We start from the raw sequence: 23,092 nt of genomic DNA, 5'->3' as shown, positions 1-23,092 counted from the left end.
AACAGCCTGAGACAATCCCTCACCTACAGTACAAAAGTGTGTAATTTTATAATGTGCTTTTTATCTGTAGTTTGCACCAAGAAAACACATGTGTGAAAGACTGAACACATTATGATTCAGGAAGCATCTCTTTACCCAGATGAAGATGGGGATGGTTTCCTCCAAAGGAAAAAAAAATGGATTTTTTCCTCATTGTGAAAGAGAACCTCATCATGATTTAATGGTCCTATGAGAAGGAGTTCTTTGCCTTTGAGAGTCAAACAAAGCTGAGTGAAAATCCAGAAGATTTAAAAGTAATCTTGGAATGATATGCAGATGCTGGTTAAGATGTAGACATGCCTGAAAAAAACATCCAGCCCTTCCTTATAAATCCTCTACCTTCCAAAACATATATCAAGCTTAAAATGGAGCAAAATTTCTGCATATCTTTAGTGAAATCTAAAGTGACAAGGAATTCACCTGTTTTCTCTCCCCTTTGGAAGCAAGTCAAGATTGCCTTGGTGAGAGGAGCTAGCATGTTTTGCAAGTTGATATCATATGCAGTGGGGAGCCAGTGATTAAAAAGGCATCATTCTTTTGGGGTTTAGCTTTATCCAAGGCTGAACCTTCAAATAGAGATTCCAGCATGTAGGAGGGGAGGAAAATCTAATTGAGGAAAAGGAGAAGACTGTAGCTTGCAAATTCAGAACTATTCCATCAAAGATAACTAGATCATCTTTTTCATAGCAGGAATTAGAAGTGACAGATGGTCTTGTTGCTGAACCAAAGGTGTAGAAGTCCTGAGATTCAATCTGTATTTCTGGCTCTGAAACAGATTTCCTGTGCAAGATAGAGTAAAAAAAGCAGCATTTCAGCAATGGTCAGTTTCTGCAGACTTCATCTGAAACAGATATAAACCCTGATTTTTAGAAGAGTGGTCTGCAAGCCCCAGTTTACTTTCAGTGGGAAGGACAATGAAAAGGCACTGTGGAAAAGACAGCTTCTTTCTCACAGATTGGATTTAAAAAAAGCTGAACATTTAAAAATGCAAAAGCGGTGCCAAATCTTGAAAACTCTGACCAACAGTGTTTCTGAGTGGTGGGTTTACATCTGTGAAATACAGACATTTATCCCCTTCCAAAATTCCTGTGCATCCACAGGAAAATATGACCTCAGAAAAGAGAAACGGAGCAAAGGTAACACCAATGACAATATCTACAGGTAAGGCACCTTTTACATTTTCAATTACATAACTTGCCTTCAATTAAACCTCATCAACTTTGTTCACATGAACTGAAATTGCCTATTATGGTGCTGAACTGCATTAAGCATTGAATTTGAATTTTATTTCGGTATGCAGATATATTTTTAGTTGGCTTATGCTTTTCACTCGTTTCTGAAAATGGTAAATTGACTTCACTTTTTCCTCTAACATTAAAATAAATACCACCATAAAACTAGAACTCTCCAGCAACTCCGTTCTTTTGACCAGAAATTAAAGTTTAGCAAAAACGTGGATGAAAACAGTGCTGATATTTGCAGCCTCTGTGAAAATCTGCTCCGGTTGTGCTGTACAAGACTCAGAGGTCCCAAAATACTCACAGACAGTCACAGCTGATGGGGTTGAGCAGGACATCCCTGCCCTGGCATATTCCAACAAGCTGAGGGTGCTGCAGCACCAAGCAGAGGAGGTGGAAGTGATTTCTGATGCACTCTGGTTGCTCCCATCCTGGTGCTTCAGCGAGGGGGAGGAGGAGGAGAGCTCCAGCTGACATGGAAAAGGAGCTTGGGAGAGCATGAGGAAGTGAAGGGATGAGGGGGAGCAGCTCAAACTGCAGAGCAGAGGAATGGAAACCTTCAATGAGGACTAAAGGTCTGTAGAGAGAGCAGGCAGCAAGTGGTACAAGAAAAGGTGCAAAATGAGTCAGCTGAGGAAAGATGGCGCTGGGAAGAAAGTAAAAAACTAAACTGGAACCTGCACTTCTCTGTCATCATCATGAATCACAAAAAAACCTCATGGGCTTCTCCATGGAGTTCCCAAATAACCTCCTGGCTGATCAGCTTGTTACCCTAATTGGTAAAGATCTCTGCTTGGCATCTTAATTCTAAAACTGTTAAGGGAGCACAAAGGCATAAATTTAGCTCCAGATGATGGATTGCATTTTACGATTTTGCTGCATTTTAAAACTGAGCAATTTTTGAGAAAAAGATAAGGTTGTGAAATCAAGTTTTGTAAGAATTTAGTTTATGCTAGGTTAGAAGTTCTTGTGCAGATTTAATCTGACATACCAAATGTGTATTTTGACACTGTCTTCATTCTTTAGGTATCTGAAAGTTACATGACCTTACATTATCATTTATACTGAATTTTTTTCTTTCCTAGTTCATATGTTTTTTCTGCATTTTCTAGTGTGAAGACTTTGCACGAATGGCATGTGAAATTCCTAAGAAATATTTGGTAAAAATTAGCTTCTACTGCTGGATCTCTTCTCTTCCACCTTCAAAAAAACTTCCATGCACCTTCATAAGTTTGCTGAATTCTAAAGCAAAAATAAAAACCGAGAAGAAAATTTCCCTTTTTTCAGCAATAATAAAAAAAAATCTTTCTATCTGTGCAATTATTTGGAAACAATGCTCTTTGTAAAACAAGTCAAAAATTACACGATAAATGAATGGAAAATAAAAGTACAGTCTCCTCTTCCTCATGGTACTTTGCTATATTGTCAGGGAGAAGCTGAGCATTTGCTGCCCTCAAGTGGTCTCCTATTTGTTTCTTTCCTACAGGCATTTACAATGATGCTTCATCCCTATTACAGCTTAAATTCATACCTGGGGGTATTTTGAAAGAAAATTGAAAGCTTGGAGCAAACAGAATTCAGCTTTGATTGACAAAATATGTGGTTTAAAATGTATATTTTTTTTCCTTTTTAAATATTAGAGAAATCTCTGGGTTTATTTTGAATATGCTTCATCTCTGCTCTACTGCATTGTAGAAAAGGATGCTGACATACACAACCACACAAAGTGTGGATTTCAAAAGACCTAAATGTTGTTGATTTTGTGGCTTTGAGTTTTGGACTATGCAAAACAAACTGAAAAATACAGTCTGAGAAAAATGTTATTGCTTAAAAAGGCAACCGTAATGGTGAAAAATTGAGTTTGTCATATCTTTATTGAAGATCATGTTGAATTACTGACAATGGGCTAAAAATGAGTCAGGGAAAATGGGAGTCCTGTCACACTTCAGAAGTGGATTATAACTGACTCAGGAGCTAATTCAGCTGCAGCTCAGACAGCTGGGTCAGATTCTAACTCAGCCAAAATGAGCAGTAAGAATTGTATCTTCACACTGCATCACAAAAGAAAATACCCTCTTTCCAAATATACTCCAAACAGAAACCTTCTGTAACAACACACATGCCTTGCTGCAATCTTCACCTCCATTCCCAAAGCAGCACCAATTCCTATTGACTGCAGAGAGTTCAAGAGCTCCCTGGGCTGGAGCTGGGTTTATTCCTGCTCTGAGCCCAGGAGCACCAAGGAAGTGCAGAACTGCCCCACCCATCAGGATATCAATGAGTGTCATCAGAGCACCCAGGGCCCCTGTGTGCCACGTCCAGGGTGGTGTTTCAGACAGGCACAAAGCAAACAGATGGTGCCTCAAGGATAATACACACTGTTGGTTACAAGGAAATGCAACAATCAAACATAATGCAGAAACTGGGGAATAGAACTGGGACAAAAGGAGTGAGGCGAGCAAGTTCCACATGGTTCCCCACGTCTTTATGCAATAAAAAACATCTGCATATTAACATGAAATAACAGCTCTGGATGCATTTATATTTTCCTCCCTCTCCAATTTTGTCCTAATGTCCCCATCCCTCTGACATATGTTGCAATCCTATTGTGAAACCAGTAATTTTCTGAAATGTCTGAAAAATAGCAGGTGGGCATGACACGAAAAGGCTAAACACCATCATTTGGGACAGATTCCAGAGGAGATGTATATTGCACATACTAAAGAGGAAAAAAAAAAGGAAGGGAAAGGCAAAAGGATGGTAAAAAAGCAGACTTTTCTATTTCCTTCTAAGATCATACATACCCTGAACTAGGAAAGCTGCATCCTCCTGGACTGCCACCTGGACAACCCTTGCTCCTGCCCCTCAGGAGCCTGGCTGGTGCCAAGGCAATGCCAGGGAGGTGTCTCTGTTCTTTTGGGAAGCAGCAGGAACTGCAGAGCCTGACACAGCCAGCACAGCACACCGAGCAAAATGTTTCATTAACGTGCAATTGCTGCTGGTGCTGCAAGCTGAGAGCCTCAGCTGCCCCTCACCTGACTTACCCTCAAAGCCCAGAGTTCACCCTGGTGGCTGGGCTTGGGCTGCTTTTTATAGAGCTCCCTTTCCTCTCAGTTTGGGAAACCATGCCATCTTTTGTACTTGTTCCCTAATCCATGCAGGAGCACGCGTCCAGTCTCAGAACACGCTTCTCTTCACAGCTGACAAAGTCAATTACACTTTGGGTTTGTTTGGCAATTTTAGCAACTGCCTCTCTTCCATTTCTCCCAAGGGGCAGTAATGAAGCCTAAGCTTTGGTTTACACCAGGAAGAGAAGCTACAGAGATCTCCTAATTCCCTGCATCCTGCCTGCATACCATTTTCCCAAAGACTTTTTTGTCTGGGGAAAAGTGTAGCACCACAGGGCTGCAATAGGAAAGCCCATCATGTTATGTGATGGGAAAACTTTGGGAAATTTAATGAAGCAACCAAGTGGGAAAGCAGAAGGGAAAACACAATGCCTGTAATTCCAGTCATTTTGTGAAAACATCCAAGCATTTATTCTAAATAAAAGCAAATACCTACTCTAGACTTACAAACATTCCATCTTTAAACTCCAATACTTTATGTTCCTATGACAGATTTTATATATAAGTTATATAATCTTGCCAAGTAACATAGACCTTGTCTTCATCACACCACACCTGGTTTTCTGCACTAGCAGATGTCATGCAAATATCAAAACATATGTATCAGGAGAAGAGTCTAAAATGCCACCAGTGGAAAGATCAGCATAGTTCATGAGCTGGAAACAAGAAAATCTATCTCCAGAGCTGCTTTAGTGCAAAAAAAGCCCTCAGGATTCACAGTGTGTAAGGACAGTGCTCACAGAGATGTCTGCATCACACTACTGTACCTGAACAACAAAAAAATTAATCTGCATTTAAAGAGAGAAGTAATCACAGAGTGGTTTGTTTTGCTTGATTTACTTGAAAGGTACTTGTAAGTGAAATACAGCATGTCTAATTTTAGATGAAGAAAAAAATAAGGATTTCATTCTGCTGTTATCCATGTTAAGCACATGACAAGAAACAGAAGACATAGGGAAAACCTGACCTTCTACAGAGGAACATTTCTCCTCCTAAATCCTCTAGTTCCTAATTCAGGCATTATCAATGCTGTTACCCTGAAATTCTTCCCACTGCATGGCATGGCACTCAGTGCTTTGTAGTCCTGCTCCTGGTTTTGCTATTCCCCCACCATAAATTCATTCCTGTGCTGTTTCAACCCTTCTTCTGCTTTAGCAAGGAAGGAGCTACAGAAAACAGTTAAGAGAGTCACTCAATTGTTTTTCCTGTTCTATTGTAAAACTGAAAAGCCCTAAATGGAACAGTTTGATGGAAGAAGCCAAGAAACCAGCTTGTGTAGGCTTAGATGGAGAGGAGCAGAACCTGCAGCATCTCTGCAAATAATGTCCCTGGCAAGGAGTGAATACAGCTTCAGAGACTCTGGCTCTTTTGCTATTCCCTAATAAATATATGAGGAGCACAGCACCAATGGTCAGCCAGGCAGAACACACACCAGAACAGAATTTATGATTGAACAGGCAAACAAAGCAGCATTTACATTTCTGAGTCTACAAATCTGGTCGAGCACTGGAGCAAGAGTAACAACAAGGAAGCCCATAAACAAACCTATTCACAGGGAGCAGAGCAGAGAAAGAAAGGTGAAGCTTTTGCTGTGTTGCTCGGAAGAAAGGACATAGAAGACACACATTCTTGCCAGGAGTTAACACGAGGCTAACCATGAACTGCTGTGACTCTTGTGACAGAAAAGAGGTCTTGGACTAGAAGTTAAGCAGTAAAATATGAGCTGCATGCTCATGTTATGGACCCAAGAACTCACACATCAACACATAACTTGGAGTTGTTAAAAGCTCCTTAATTAAAGGCACATTTGTGGCTCACTTCAGCCAACAGGAGAGGTTCTGGTTTGTAAAGACAGGCAAGATCCAACCCAGGAAAAGGCATGCAGAGAGCATAAACTTGCAAGAAAGAAAATCATGCTCTGAGCACAGACCCTTGCACACAACAAGGTGAAGGACCAGCAGCTGGCTCAGAGGGGAGGTGTTGCTGTACAAAGCACCATTGAACAAGATAATACAAAAACCAAGGTGAAAAATACCCTGCCCACGAGCAACACTGACAGGGAGCCCAAATGTCCTCCTCTGGTCAGAAGGGGCAGAGTCAGGCATAAAATAAGCAATCAAAAGTCTCCATGCTGGAAAGGATAGGAAAATTTAAGAGCACATAACTGGGGCAGAGTGAAAGTCCATGTTCCTCAACACTGTGCTCAAATATCAGGCAAACAACAGGAAAGAGAAGTCCAGAGCACCACAAAAAGCAGAAAGGCATTTAAGGTGGACAGTTCTACTTTATTCCTTGTCTTCTACTAAATATGATTTTAAGTCTTACTGTTTAATTTTGGAACACAACAGTGGTTCTGGGTAAGACACTGAATCAGGTCTACGGTTTAATTTCTTATCTTTTCTATTGTCTTGCCACATGAGGTTGGCAGATTATTTACTTCTCCACATCACTACTTCACCTCCTAAATTTGGCTGTTCTTGAATACTTAGATAAGAGAAATTTCCTGCCATGGAAAAACTCCTGTGAGTTTTTACAGTGCCTGGTATAATGGGACCTTAACCCTAACTTATACCTCAAGGTGCTACTAAATTTGAAAATGTTTTACAATGCTTGAATGAGGGAGCTTCACATTAATGCAGAAAAAGCAGGTCATTTTACCAAAGAAACATTATTTGTAAACCAGGCAGAACCAGCTGATGTGAGAGAACACCCCAACATGGGGACCACCATGACTGCACCCTGCAGGACTGGTTTCATGGTGTGTGGACACAAATTCAGCCCCTGAATCCACACCAATGCCTGAGCTTTGCCAGTGACTGTTGTCGTTTCATGTTGTGGTGGTTTCTTGTGACTTTCTGCATGAGTGAGACCCCAAAGTGCCTTTTGAAACAGGGACCTAACCACTAAAAAAAAAATGCTTTGAAAATCTGAGTCTATTTGTTTAAATCTTGGCCCAAATCTTTATATATATATATATATATATATATTTGTATATATTTTTGTATGTGTGTGCATATCTGTCAGTACTAATTATTAATTTTTTTCCACAGAATTGTAGGAGATAAGGTGCCAAGTATGAAAGAGAGAGGAAAGCAGCTGGGTTGAAAGCAGAGGGATTTTTGTGTCCCATCAGAAAGCAGAGCTGGTGGCACTTCTACAGCTTCAGCTGCTTTGGTGAAGACCTCCTGCAAAAACGTTTACAGAAGCACTTCAAAATACCACCATGGAGGCAGGAACATGGTGAGGAAATAAATATGCAGAAAAGGTAACTGGAAACCAGATGAAAAAGCAATATAAAAACACAATATGTCTGTGGTCTCCCCTGTTTCTATTCCTCTCACCAATCTGTGACATTAGGTAAACTGATTTTATAGCTTGACCTGTTCATTATTACAAACAACTGACCAAATTCCTCATCTTCAAAATAAGCTACCACCTCTATAAATTAGGCAACTGCAAAGTATCTCCCTTTTTCCTCACTCTGGGGTTCATTTACCTCAGATAAACAGCTATTGATGCAAGATAAGAGATATTCTTTTACACCTTTCCTACACCACAGGGTAGGTGAGTGAAGAGGGGCAGGTGATAGGGATTGTGGACTGCAGCAGGTCAGGAAGATCACTTCATATGACAGAAAGGGTATTTCCAGTAACAAGAGATAAAAAGGGGATTTCTAACATTTTGGATACCATTTCAAACCACTGTTGCATTTATTAAAAAAAAAATTCAATCACACAAAATTCGAGACTTTGAGGTCTGCCAAGGATTTATTCACTGTGTTACTGCAACCAAGTTCATTCCCTTCCAGATGCTTCTGTTGGCTTTGTCTTACCCATTTCATTTCTTTGGGGCAGGGAATATTTCCTTGTCTGTGTTTTCACAGAAATCAGAGCAAGGGCACTCCAGTCCTGAGTGATATCCCTTGCTGATATTTTAATGACAATACCTAAAGGTTCATTTAGAGCAGATGGGCTCAAAGTCTTCCAACAAGCAAGGAAGTTAAATGCTGGCTTTGGTTAAGGACACTTTGAATAAATTCAGGGCTCTGAACCCACAGACAGCTCCACAGAACCAATTTAACCACTGGTATCCCCTCAGGTGAGAAATGTAATCTGCTCCCATAAAGCAGATTTCCAGCAGCATTTCCTTCCGCACAAAACTCTGCTGCCCACAGCAATTCCTCACCAGTCTGCACAAAACTGAGCTGACCTACAGATGCTGCTGAGCCTGGGGCTGGGGAGGCAGGAAAATGGCACTGCATCAGTTGCATGGAAGAAAAGCTAAAAGTAAAAAACAGAAACAAACCATTCAAGCAAATAATTTTTTTTAGCCCATCAAAACACAAATATGATGGGAAATGCAACACCCAAAGGGAACTTCCAGAAAACAAGCAGAGCAAGTTATGTTTTTCTCAATTAAATGAAAGAATAGTAACTACTTCAAAGGAGATACTTAAAGAGAAACTCAATGCATCCCATATTTAGGTAATTTATGTAGTTACCAAGTTCACCTTTTTTATTACCAATAGAAAAGTGGAGGGTTTTTCAACATTTAGTAGTTATGAATATCACATATTTTACAATAAGAGCACATTCACAGAGTTTTCTTGTTTGTGCCTCACAACTGATTCTTAAAGTGTGTAATGTATATACTCATTAAAATGCTGGTTAATCAGCAACCACATATTGAATAAAGGGGTGAGGGAAATGGAGATATTACAGACTAATTGTCTATTTAGAATTAGATTTCCCAGTCAAGGTTTATCTCCACATTTTCAGTTGATTTCCTTGTACAGATCCCACCAGTTGCTCATCCCTAGACCCAAAGCAAATTATGTAACCCATTTCACTTAATTCCTTCACATGTTTATTCATTTCAATACTATTTTTTTTTCACTTCTGACACTTTCCAAGATGTTTTCATTTTTTCAGGTGATGTGAATTGTGCCATTGATTCTGCTGACCTTTACAAAAGTAAGAGGAACCTTCATTATTACAAGTCTCCCATTAACATTCAAAATGTCTGTGCCACGTTTCCTCTAGCCAGGTAAATGCAGCTGAGAAGCTTAAATGGTCTACTTAATTTGCTGATTCCAGCAGAATCATTCAGACTCATTTGAGGGACCCACATTTAAACCAAATGATTCCTACAGTGATTTTGGAAACCAGAGGAATTCCTAATTATTAGCTAAAGTGTTAGTGGTAATGTAAAAAGATTGTGGATGGTGTCTCAAGGAATTTTAGCTTGTTGGATCAGCCTTTTTTGGGGGTTAAAGCATCACAGCAAACCACAGCTAATAACTGTGCTTTATTAACTGCTTCTGGTTTTCAGCTGCTGTAGGTTTTAATTCTCAGCATCCTTCCTTGCCCCACAGATTGAGGCTGACTAGGTTGGATATTCCTGTTAGGAATTTACTTTTCTCTGCAGTTTTGAAATAGCTGCTACATCCTTTCATTTTTGTTTGCTCTATTCTGAAGTCCTTTCCTGGTCCTTCAGTGTTTTTGAAATGCCCAGTTTGCTTAAAAGAGGGTGCCTAAGTCTCCTTCACATTGAATGGGATGTGAAACCTAGAAACAGACAAATTGTTTCTGTACCTCTTGCAGTATCTCTGAGAATATAAAATACTCTTCAATTTCTGTAGCACTTTTTACAGGCATCACAAAAATGAGCACACTTTACTGCAATATTAAATAAAATTACCATTAAACAGAGAACTGACTTCACTCTCTCCTGAATTTATAAGGAATAACTACAGTTAACTGCTCTTTCTTGACATCACACCAATCAGTCTCTGGAGAATCAGAAAAGCCTTTGGAGAATTATTTTTCTTTCCTGGAATGCTTTAAGCAAAGTTTCCTGGAGAAGGAGGCAGACCATAGTCCAAGGTGACTTTCAAGCCTCACATCCACATCTCACACAGAAAAACATTTCTGAGCTGCAAATTTGGCTGAAGTGACTCACAAAGCCCTGTCAATAATCAAACAGAAATCCCTGGGCCAGTGCGAGGGGCCAGCTGGGGCTGTGCCTTATACAGAGTCTCAGATGCTCTAATGGTTCAGATGCTCATGAAGAGGCTGTTTGTGTCCTCACAGTCTTTTGACAACACACAACTTTGTAGTCTTGGTCTGAGTCACCTTCCAGACAGAGGAGCACATTTATAGGCTGGAGTTGTGCTCAAGCAAATAATGGTGGATGCAGGGACCAACACCAGCCCTACATCCATGAAATCAAACCTATAGGCAGAAAAAAAATCTCATTAATATGAAATCCTACCAGGAGAATTATGAAGACATCTGCAGCAAGACAGCTGTCACAATATTTACTTTTCATATGACAGGGAAAAAAAAAAACCAATATTTTTTAGACACTCTTAAATTGTAACATCTTAATTTGATAATAGCAATTTGTATTAAACATGCTGATAGAAGTTTGAGAAAGGGGGTGTAATTTAGAGAGAATCAGGTTGCATCCAACATTACAATTTCAATAGAAGCAAAATGTTATTTAACAAATCTAGAGTAAATCAAGTTGATTTATCACTGATGCCACATATTGAGAGTTTCAGTAGAAAAAATTTTCATAACTTGTTGGGAAAAAGGATTTTAGTAGATGCCTAAAGAGAACCCTCACTTCTCCAGGACAGCCAGTTTTGGCTTAGTTTGTACTAAATACATGCATATATTTACAAAATAATCCCATGTCAAATACAGATACATTGAAGAGAAGGTTGGGGTGGGGGAGGTCCAGGAAATAAAGTGCTCTAATTGCAATTGCTTTTGGCAGGAGATAGGCAGGAAGCTTAATAGTTTAGTATATACCACACAAGTCACATTCAATAAATTCCCTAAGTCTGGTAGGCAAGTCTCAGTCAGTTGAAAACATCAACTGAGACAGACTCAGTTTGTTTCCTTCCACTTAGCTTTGATGCAAAAACATAAAGACAAAGCTTTTCCTTACAGAAAAATTATCATATTAGTGTATTGGTGTGCAAAGACCAATTACTCTCTGCTGGAAGAGGATGTTACCACAAAATCAGCCCCTTCTGTTTGGACTCATCAGAAAACCAGGCTGAAATCATAATAAGCACAATCCAAATAAGCCATGTAAAATTACATTGCAGAGGAGTTTATCATATATGGCTCCACTTTGCCTGAGGCTCAGGAAGTTTCAGGTTTTCTACTCTGAAGTAACTCCTCAGCCAGGAAATATGAGGGTCTATAAAAAATAACACTTCTGAAAATATATCTGTTATATGCATTTTAAAAACCATGACAGAGAAACAAAGACAAAAGGAAGTGTGAGTTCCAAGTCAACAGCAAGTATCTACCATTTACTCATGATTTTTTAACTTGTGTTTGGGGAAATGTCCTTCTGAGATAAACCAGCCCCTTTCATCCTTCCCCTGTTTTCTACTCTCCAGAAGAATCTTCCACTGTATTTTGCCATTACCAGTGTTATTTCCAGATATCTGAAAGTTCAAATGGTCTCATGCCATGAGAGATATTTTCTTCTTTCATCCCATCCTGAATAAGCATATCCTCTGTCTGGTCTATAATGTTCACTTTGGCTGAAGTTCTTCCTTCCTATCTCCCCCTTAAGCACAGACACACTTTTTCTACATTTCAGGTCTTAAAATCTGCCACTTAACAGAGAGCTGAGAACAGGAGAAAGGAAAGAATAAAAGCTGGTTTGTTCCATTGTGGAAATCCTTCATTCTCTGTTCTGAGGGTCTCCCAGCTCAGATATTTCCCAAATCCAGATGTTTCCGTGAGAGGATTAATCCTGCCCCCCCAGCCCCAATGAACCCAATTGTTCTATAGCATCCTGCAGGATATGGAGAGGGGAAAAAGAGGGTATTTTCTTCTTGACCCTTAGCTGCAAAACAATTTGTACCCTGAATTTGGGAACAGACAGTTGCTCCAATGCTCCCACAGTGTAAACATGAGCTGTTCTCTGCCCTCAGATTGTCCCATTTCATTAAAGATACAAAATTGGTTTTTATTGAATGATATAACAGGAGCAAACTCCTATTCTATCCTGTATTTTCTCAACAGGAATTTGGGAGGTTTTTGATCTTCAGACATCTGCAATTCACTCTGTAAATACAGTCCCAGGTAAGATAAACAAAGCAGTTTATGAACAGCTTAAATCTGGCTGGTAGAGCTGGCTGGCCGTGCACAGTGCATCTTTTCAGCAGGTAGACTCCAGAAACTTGCTCCATTTGCTTCAAGAATGCACTGTGAACTTACTGAATGCAGCATACCTCTGGAGCCAGAGTACACTTCAGGAATGGCTTAATTACCTGTGCTGTTCACAGACACAGCACAATTCAACAGAACCTCATGAAAAAACCCAGTGGTGAAATTTAAAACACTAAAGGAAGGTGGAGTGTGCTTTGGTGTTGATATTTTTTCTTGTAACACCCAAAGAGCATCGTGTGCTGTGATGATAGAGCTGCTCAGCACCAGGTTACAACTGAGGTACTTGGGAAACACTCAGGATGTTTTAAAACCTGACATTACTCCTTTGCCTACAATCTATGAAAGTTTTTAGCTACATACCTACAATTTGTGCTCTTTTTGGATGCAGCTACCCTGTATCCCCTCATCAGGAATCACACAGCCTGTGGGGATCACCTGGACTCCACAGGAATTCCTCTGCCACCACAAATTAATGCCACCCATTTGCAACACCTCAAAAACACCTCAAAAAACCAGCCAGACTTTGAAGACTAAAAGGTGGGCTGTCACACAAAACAGGGGTGAAAGATCAGACTTCAACCTCTTCAGTACAGACTTTTCCTCTCAAAATTTTCTACTTCCCAAATAAATAACGTGTAAGAAGCATATATGGGGTTATAGAACATGGCTTCTGGGAGAGCAGCTGCCCCACCAGCCTAAGTTTCAGTTTCAGTTCTCTCCCCTTCTCTCTCTTTCTCTCTCTCATCTGGCCTCCATTATTTCCATGATTCTTTTTCAATGGATGCTGAACAGTAAGAGTTATTTGCCATAATTTCTTCTTAATTAAGTGCAGAACTATAATTAAGTTAGAACTAGTAAAGCACAGCATACTTGGGTTATTTTATGTTCTCTTCCAAAAAAAAGGGCCAATAAAAATAAAGAAATCAAGAGGCAGGATTGAAGAGTAATTAGGAATTTTGAGTTCCCAAAAGGAAAAAGCTTAAAGTCGGTTGTCAATATATTTTTTCTGTAAAACAGGTTCTTAGAAAAAGCCTTCCAGTTAGAAATATACATCCAGGTATAAACCCTCCTCTCCTCCAGATTTGTAAATAAATATGCATAGCTAGATTTATATCTCTTTACCTTGCCCTAGTAGAAAAGGCTATTAGAAACAATTAAATTATTAACTAATTAACATAGTGGCTCACCAATAACAGAAATTTTTGTCTTACATTGAGAAGTAACAGAGTGGAAAATTATCATTCTGTTGCCAGCAGAGCACCAGGAAGCTCTTCAGAAGCAGTGTGAGAGGAAAAATTTCACTTTCTTACCCGAGGGGGGCTTTTTTTCCCCTCACATTATCACCCAAGTCAGTGCTGCAGAAGAGATAAATGTCTAAGAAACAGAATTACTTTATGGATTAACCACAAGCAATCAGGCTGCAACTTCCTCAGCATGTGGCCATTTTACAGCTGGATACTGCTCTGATCTCACTGGTCAGGAGGAGGAGAAATGCCATTAAAACCAGAGAAATTGTCTCAGCAAAGCAGAGAGAAGAGCATCCCTACCTTGGCACCTACATCTGCCTCCCTGTGCTGGGTGATGGAGATCAGCTTCCCCTAAACCTAAACTGCAGCAAGACATTTTGGTGGGGAGTGTGGACTATTTTTATTTGGAACCTTTAATTTGGAACCTTTAATTTGGAACTCTTATTTTAAAGAAAACCCAAGAGTTTGTCTTTTTCTTGTTGAAATGCAGGTTAAAATACACAATTGCATGACACCAAGTTGCTGACATCACTCACATCACATGATGTCATGAATGCTGTCAACACTGTGCCATATTTATAAAGTAAAAAACAGCCTTTTACTGAAACAGCTCACATTTTCACTGCTGCACAGCTCTTCTCCTCTGCTTTTATGCACGTAACATGCATAATTTACTTTCCTATGCAAATAAATCCTAGCCTTTATTCAACCCCTCTGGTTGCACCTATTTATAAAGGATTAATTCAAAGGCATACAACTTCCTTTTTCACAATTTCCTGTTCAAAACCTCCCTGTAACACCTCTTAAAGACAGCAAACAAGTTCCCAAATACCTACTTCTAATCTTACACAAATTAAGTAGAAACAGCACCACCCCACCACAAACTAAACAGAAATTAAACACCACCTCCACATCCCCACATATTTTTATTTTTTTCTCATGTAAGGCAAACCCATTCAGGCTGTGAGCTGTCAAACACAGTGTTCCTTGGTTAAGGAAGGGAAAAAATAAAGATGCATTGTGTTTGGCTAGGATGCAAGGCAATGTGCTTCTCACCAGCTGTAAAACTGCACTCCTAAAACAACTGTTGCCACTCTTTTTCATAATTTTTTCAGCATTTTATGATCAGCCAGGGATCAAAGGTAGAAATCACCTATTCTTTTGCATGATCATATTCAGCTACATTTTCTCCCTGGGGCTGGACCATCTTTGCAGGAAGTCCAGCAGAAGTTCTACTGGAAGTTTCCCTATATTGGCACTTCAAGAGTTTTGTTTGCATTATGGTATTTAAATCACCCTTCTATTCCCTACTCAGACACGTGGCAATTATAATTAGCAGCAAAATAGAGAAAATTGAGTAAATTCAAACGAATACATTCTCTAGCAAAAAACCTGACAACTTTCTTCTTCATTACACATTTTCCCAATTGCCTGTAATTCACTAAGGTTGGAGGACCTGCCCAAGGAAAAGCCATGGGTGCCATCACTGCTGGCTGGGTCACCTTTGTTCTCCAGTTTTTAAAGGGGGTGGATGGGGAAAAAAATCTAGAAATTATAAGCATTAAATCTTGAAGTCAAAAGATGTGGTGAGATGATTTACTTAATTCAGTTGTGGCTCTCTGGATTTTTGCAGCCATAATGACATTCAGCCAATTAAAATGGGTCTTATACACTTAGATGTAGATAAAATGTTGTCATTAAGCCCATTTTGTACCACTGCAAAAAGGCCACTGCTAGGAAACCCTGAACTGCATTTCTCTGAGCCATCCTCTACATGACATCAAGCACAGGCTTCTTGGTGAAAAAGAAGACCATGGGAGTAACACACTTGAAAAAAATACTGATATTATTATAAAAACTAATATTACAAAGGGTATCACCTTCACAGCAGGATGCTCCTCATATAAATGAAATAACCCAAGGTCATTACTAGCACTTACATTCCTTCTTTCAGAAATTTCTCAAGCTGTATATATTGTGTGACATTGTTTTTTAAATTTGAAGAAGATAAACTCATCTGCCAGCACCTCTGAATTCACAAGGATCATGAAGAGCTACTATCTTTGATGCAGGAGACCTTTAACTTGTTGCATTTGGTTTGGAGCTCCACTTCTGCTTTTGCTTGGTTTGACACACTACTCCTCCCGTGCTCCTCTGCTATCTAAATTGATTAAATCAGCCTGACTGATGGCAAAGGGGCTGGGACAGCAACACAGACATTAGTTAGACAGAGTAAAAGTCACCAAAATATTTTGTGGCACACCAAATACTGCTGGCACTGAATGCATACTCTGTTGTGGGGTCAGTTAAAGCTTCTGAAGTTGTAGTTCTCAAAATTACACTTAGAACAGCCCTATTTCCAGTTGAAGAAAGAAGGTGGGTGTTATGAAAATCCTCTATAGGAATGATAAGAAGTGCAAAAAAAAATATATTACTTAGAAAATAAAGGAACCTACTCAGATCTGAACTTACTTAGTAGAAGCATTGGAAGGGCATACTGGGAGGAAGGACAGCACTGTAGGGCCAGAATTTGTAGTATTCCTTTACTGCAGTTGATTTCATGGCAGTCCCTGCTTTGCTGTGCTGCAAATATGAGTTTTGTGCATCTACTGAAGATCAGGATCACACCCACACTGCAACCAGCACATCCCAGTGGAGCTGGGAAATTCTGCTTCCCAGGCTTTTCAGCCAGGAATACAAGTGTGCATCCCATTGCAAAACAGAAATCCCATTGTAAATGCTACTTCCAGCTAGCTTTTACTAAATTGCAGGAGATACAGGGCAAGCCATCCAAGCTCCTGTGTAATTCTATTCTCTCTCCAGGAGCTGTAAGTAGAAACCTCCTTCCCACCACCCCAGGCACACTGACACTTTTAAATGGTGCTGCTCTCCCTGTTTTTCTAACCTGCCCTATGGATTTTACAGCCCACTCACAGCCACCAGCACTTGAGCTGTGTTTGGATTAACCCACAGGTTATTTTCCTGTGGTTTGTGCTCCAGTCAGTCTCACAGCCAGCTCCGGGAGGCAGCTTGCTGGAGAACAGGAGCCACTGACAGCGGATGCTGCCACAGACCAGGTATCCAGGAGAAACCTCTGCATGCAGGAGAAACCTCTGCATCTCCTGGGGGAGAGGGCAGGAGCAGGACTGGAGCAGTGCCCCAGGATACTGATGAAGGTATGGTTTGAAAGGACATGTTTCCAACAAAAACCTGGCAATACAGCACTGGAAATAACCCACATCCAGCCAAATTCAGCAGCAGGCACCCCAGAACTGTGACAGTGTTCACAGGGGTCTTAGGACGAGGGAAGAGACGAGGATCTGACTCCATGTTTCAGAAGGCTGATTTATTATTTTATTATATATATTATATTAAAAATATACTAAAAGAATAGAAGAAAGGATTTCATCAGAAGGCTAGCTAAGAATAGAAAAAAAGGAATTAATAACAAAGGCTTGTGTCTTCGACAGAGAGTCCGAGACAGCTGGACTGTGATTGGCCATTAATTAGAAACAACCACATGAGACCAATCACAGATGCACCTGTTGCATTCCACAGCAGCAGATAATCATTGGTTACATTTTGTTCCTGAGGCCTCTCAGCTTCTCAGGAGGAAAAATCCTAAGGAAAGGATTTTTCATAAAAGATGTCTGTGACACAGAACAACACAGGTGAGAGGCCCCAGATCCCCCCTTGCTGTGACACCTGGGGCGGGACATAAAACAGAATATTCACAGTTCATTTACTGTCCTCTCCCTCCACCTAGGAGGGATCCCCTGCACCCAGAACACATCTGGCAGATGTTTTCCAAACCTTTCAAGACTCCCATGAAGGAGATGCCATGGCAGGAGCAGGGCCCTAAATCAGCTGGGATTGCAGGATTCCCACACAAACACACTCTCTCTCATCCAGTAGGATTTTCATATGGGTGTCATAACCTCCATCTTCCCCAACACACCTCACCAAAAATTCTGGGCTCCAAGCACAACCCAAGGGATGAGCATTTCAGAGGGCACATTGAGCGATACCTCCAAAGATGTTTCAGCTCCCAGTGATAGGATTTTTCTTTTTCTTTTTTCAGCCAGACAAGAATTCTCTTATTAGTGCCCATAGATTTCAGGACTCAGTTCCCAGAAGTTTCCAGCAGGAAACTCAACATTTTTGTGACCATCTTTCAAACTCTGAGCTAAAGTTTCTCAAAATCTAGCATTTATTTTGTAGGAAATTCCACCTTTTTCAATGAAGTTTTACTCTCAAAGGAAAAGATGATTTCCAAAGTTTCCCATGGAATAAAAACCCTGAAATTTGTTGCTTTAAAAAAGAATAACTAAGAATTTTCAACTATTTTCAAGAAATGTTTTACTGCTTAATTTAGATACACTGTTCTTATATTATTTAACAAATGGAACTATAGGAAATTGGTGGATATATTTATATATCAATTTTATATATATTTATATAAAAATAAATTTATATTTATTTATATTAAGTATAAATAAATATAAATATATTTATATTTAATATATATATTATATATTAAATTTATATATAAAATATATAATATATAAAAATTTATATAGATTTAATTCAGGAATTAAATATAATTCATTAATTCATAAAACATTAATTTTTTATTCCATTTTGAAAATCATTAATGACAGTTGCAATTCAACACACACTGAAGGCTTTGCTCTTCTTTCTGCTTAAAATTTCTTTCTCTGTGCTGAAAGTTTCATCACATTTTTACTAACAGAACATTTATAAAAGATGAAATGAAATTTCAAGCAAAATATGCCGTTTCTTTTTGCACCTTTCATCTTATTCTTTTGAAACATTTTCCAAAATGGAAACTTCTTCTTCTTTTTCTTTTTCTTCTTCTTCTTACATTTATTTTATTTTATTTTATTTTATTTTATTTTATTTTATTTTATTTTATTTTATTTTATTCTTTGGAAATTTCTTGGAAAAGATACCACATGGGCATATTTCCACATAAAAAATTCATCAAATTTTTCTGATAATCTCTTTTCTGGCTAACTGCACTGGGATTTCCATGAGGAGGGCCCCCAAAAACCTCACTCACTCAAATGCAGAATTTTGTTTCCTCTGTATATTTCCTTTTGGGATCTTGAGTGCACATACTTTCCCAGCATGGAGTTTTCCTTTCAAAATTAACCTGTTCTCCATTTCTCAGATAAACAGACCATTAAGAGACATCTATAAGCTTGCAGAAAGTGGTTGCTTTTATTGAAAATACACATCTAGGAAAGCTGGTGCCCCACCACGTCCCTTTATGGCAGTTGCAATTTTGCTCTCATTTGTTACATCCAGGTTTCTGCTCCTGTGAATGCTGATTAAACTGCTGCTGAGCCTGGGGAAGGGGCAGGAAGGATTTTTACCAAAGTGTTTGTTTGATCTATTTTGTCCTTCTTTTTTTTCAACACCAGAACCAAGGTGACCAGAAGTTTGTGTTAATTCACAGTAAGTTAGATTAAATAAATTTTCCCCAAGTAGGGACAGTTTTGCCTGCATCAACTGCCTCAGTCACTTGTGCTTCTCTGCCTGCGCTGGAATTGATGACAAAATAAAACCAGCCCTATAAGCACAATGACAAAGCAAGCAATAATTTCACCAAGGAAGCACTCAGCACTCTAATAGCACTAGCGTGCAGGTGTTGAAATGAAGATCCAGAGCTTTTACAGAAATATATTTCACATCCACCTACTGTAAACAACATCAGACTCCTCACGCTATGACAAACCCAGGGCACAGGATGCTTATTCAGAGAACAAGCAGGTACAGAACATTCCTATCAGAGAAGAATACATAAAATAATGGATCTAAACCTGAAATATAATCACATGCAAGTATTTTTAAGATTTAAGCTGTCTTTTCTTACAGACAGAGTTAATTTTCCTGTCTTTCTGCTTCCTTACTTGGCAATAATTCATATTAATGAACCAACACAACTTGTCTGACTGCAGGCACGTAACACCGCTGAAGTGCAAACTTCCTAAATCCTGCCTTTCATTTAAGGGTTCCTGATGGTCTGAAGTGCATATTTGGAATGTCAGAAAATCAGAGAGCCTCTCACTGTCAGATTTTCTGTTGCCTCAGATTATTTGTCACAGAAGACTGTCAGGGTCAGGTGCATTAGAAGCCTCCAGGACTGACCCCCTGCCATGGATTTCTTCTCACAGGGATGGGGAAGACATGAAGGGAATGAAGGGTGTCAAAATCTCAACATATGGGTCAGTAAAAACCCATGCATTTTATAAAGTTACAAAGTAATAATCCAGGAAGGATCCTAATGGATGAAGCAGACCCCATTCCCACTCCCTCCTGGTGGCACAGGGTGCCCAGAGAAGCTGTGGTTGCCTCATCCCTGGAAGCGTTCAAGGCCAGGCTGGATGGGGCTCTGAGCCAGCTGGGACAGTGTGTGCACCCCTGCTGATGACAGGCAGCTTGAAACAAGATGGATTTTAATGTCCTTTTTGCCCCCAAACCATTCTAAGACACTCTAAAAAAGCAGAATCTGCATGAGGGTGCACTTGAGTTGAAATTTAAAATCGCAGAGGTTCCAGGTCTGGATCAAAATAGGATTTCTCTGCTGCCTGAGGAGGGGCTGTGCTTCAATCTACCAGCAGCACAAAACCAAACCTCCACCCTGAACATCCTCCCAACATGAGCTCATCTAAAAGGAAAAGCTTTAAATTTTAGCTGTCTGTATCTAGGGAAAAAAGAGGAAGTAGCAAAGAAAAGAAAGTACGTATTAGTAAATCAGAGAAAACTCTTCTACTTTCATACAAGCTCCTTTATAAATTTCTTGAAATAACTTTTTGTTAGTTAACTCGGGGGTTTCCTACCTCTTTTTTCTGTGTTCTCATGTTTGTTTCTTCTTGTTGTTTGGACTGTACAAAACAAAACTCTGCTTCCCCACCCAGTAAGAATTAACAGACACTGTAAACTGAATCATGACATTTGAACTTGCTCATCCTTGTTATCAACTTGATATTTCCCCTTCCTCCTCCCATTCTCCAGGTTTCTGAAGGAGGCCACTGTGTGGCAGCCCAGTACCAAAAACAGATGGCAACAGGGTCAGCAGTGTCCCAGTGAAAATGTATCATGGCAGTAAATAAATAGGGAGAAAATATTCAACTCTTTTTGCTGCAGTCACAGATGGCAGGAGTGAGAGGGACAGGATTCACTTATTCTGCTGCTGAAGGAGCCCACTCCATGCAGGTGCAGTCAAATACTGTAAGGATCTTCTCCCAGGCACTTTTGGAGGGAAATTCTTGGCAGAATAACAGATCTGACAAAATTTCTTTGTGAAGTTTCAATTTAAAATTACCTCTTTCGGTATCATTCCATTTAATTCATTATACAACTTTTATTTTAGAAAGATGAGTAATATACCAGCTCTTACATAGTCATAAAGTAACTTTTAGCTTCTTGCACTGCTCCCTATGAGAAGCACTGCAGCTGATATAATGTGAGTTAAAAAAATAAACAAGTCCACAAAAGTCAAACCCCACCATTGTGAAGGCAACTCATGCAGGGAAAATAGAATCTGAATCACAAAAATAACTTAATATTTCAGTTCAAAGACCCCAAAGAGTACCTGTGTCTTCTCATTTCTGAAGTGTGAATGATGATTTCCCTTTAGAAAATTCTAAAATAAGCATCCAGAGAGCTGCAAATCCGGGTGTCCTGCATCACACCTCCTTCTACACCCTGGACAAACAACCAAGTCTGTGAAAATCTCTTTTTTTTTTTTCCTCATTACAAATATGTTCTGATGTGACTTCAGCCTCTTGAGCTGTGACTTCATCCCACCCAACAAGCTGAGAGGATCTGCAGGTCTGATCACAGTTTGGATGGACAGAGCCAAGGAAAACCTCGCCTTGTCCCACAGCTCTGTGGCTGATTCAGCAGTGGAACCTTCTCTTCTGAGTCAGCACTGAGTCACTGGTGGGGCTCAGTGCTATGGGACAAGGTATTTCCAAAGTGTTTCCACTAAAACACAAACCAACTTCCAGCTGAGGACTTAACACAGCTCTCTTCAGCCAGGACAATGAGGGAAACAGCTTTGCACAGGTAAAAATTCAGAAAGTCAAGCAGTCTTTTATTTCCTGCATCTAGAAGCTAGATGATTTTATCTAATTGTTAAATAGTAAAGCCTTCACATCAGGCAGTGACACTGCTCTGTCTGTGGGGATCAGACTTCTCATCACTTCCACACACAGAGAATTGGAGCTCCAGTCCTGCTCCAGTCCTGCTCCTCCCACCCACACTGCCTCACCAAACGGGGCCATGGACAGGCTTCATCCTCCACCACCACAGCTCCTCTTCCCTCCCTGTGAAATGGAGCTGGAGCACTGGATGTGTGGCCCCATGTAAACACAGTTTTTTTTCTCTAGAAAAGCCTACAGCCACAGCAACAGGGCAAGATTAGGAGGGTAAGGGTAGGAAATGCTGCAGGATCTCCAGAGCTCACTCAGGACTTAAACCCTTTCCTTCCTTACCTACAGAGGCTCTTCTGAGCCAGTACAGGGTAGAAAGGTGTCCATATGCAAACCCTTCCAAGAGTTCATCTCTGCTTAACAGCCTGTGTGAAAAAAAAAAATCTGGTCTTGGTGGTGTTTAAATTCCCAGACACTGAATAGTACATGGGAGCCACAGACCTTTGTCCATTATACCTGCCAGGACAGGAGAAATTGCTTCAGCTCCTGTCTGGTGCCTGGGGTCAGACATTCTGTCCTGATTTCACTGAAGCCCTTCCATGTGCCATCCTCTGGAATACCCAGTGGGAGTTCCTGAGGGGCTGAACGTGGGCCATGCTACCCTACTCAGCCCCAAACCCTCTTTTGTTCCAGCCCCACCCTGTCCCTCCTGTGGTGCCCATGCTGGCACCACAGCAGCTTGGCCACTGCTCTCCAAACCATTGTCATCTGTCTGGGGACAGCTGATGAAAAAGCAGCCAGGGCTCAGGGCTCTGTCAGCTGGTACCAATAACTGATGCTTAAATCCAGAGCAGACACCCAGTTCCTCAAGTCTTCCAGCTGTTGGCACCATGGGGTCAAGCCCACAATCAGAAGGTTGGCTAAAAAGAATAAATTCCACAGAGAAATGCACAGGACTCCCAGCTGTCACACTGAATATGCAAAGTTGAAGAGGCTACACATGTTCTCACCATAACTGCTTTGGGCTTCTTCTTTTGCTTTCTCTGGTGTCTCATT

Source organism: Camarhynchus parvulus, chromosome 1, assembly GCF_901933205.1.
Source record: "Camarhynchus parvulus chromosome 1, STF_HiC, whole genome shotgun sequence".
NCBI classification, from domain to species: Eukaryota; Metazoa; Chordata; class Aves; order Passeriformes; family Thraupidae; genus Camarhynchus; species Camarhynchus parvulus.
Note: the sequence above shows the minus strand (reverse complement) of the source record.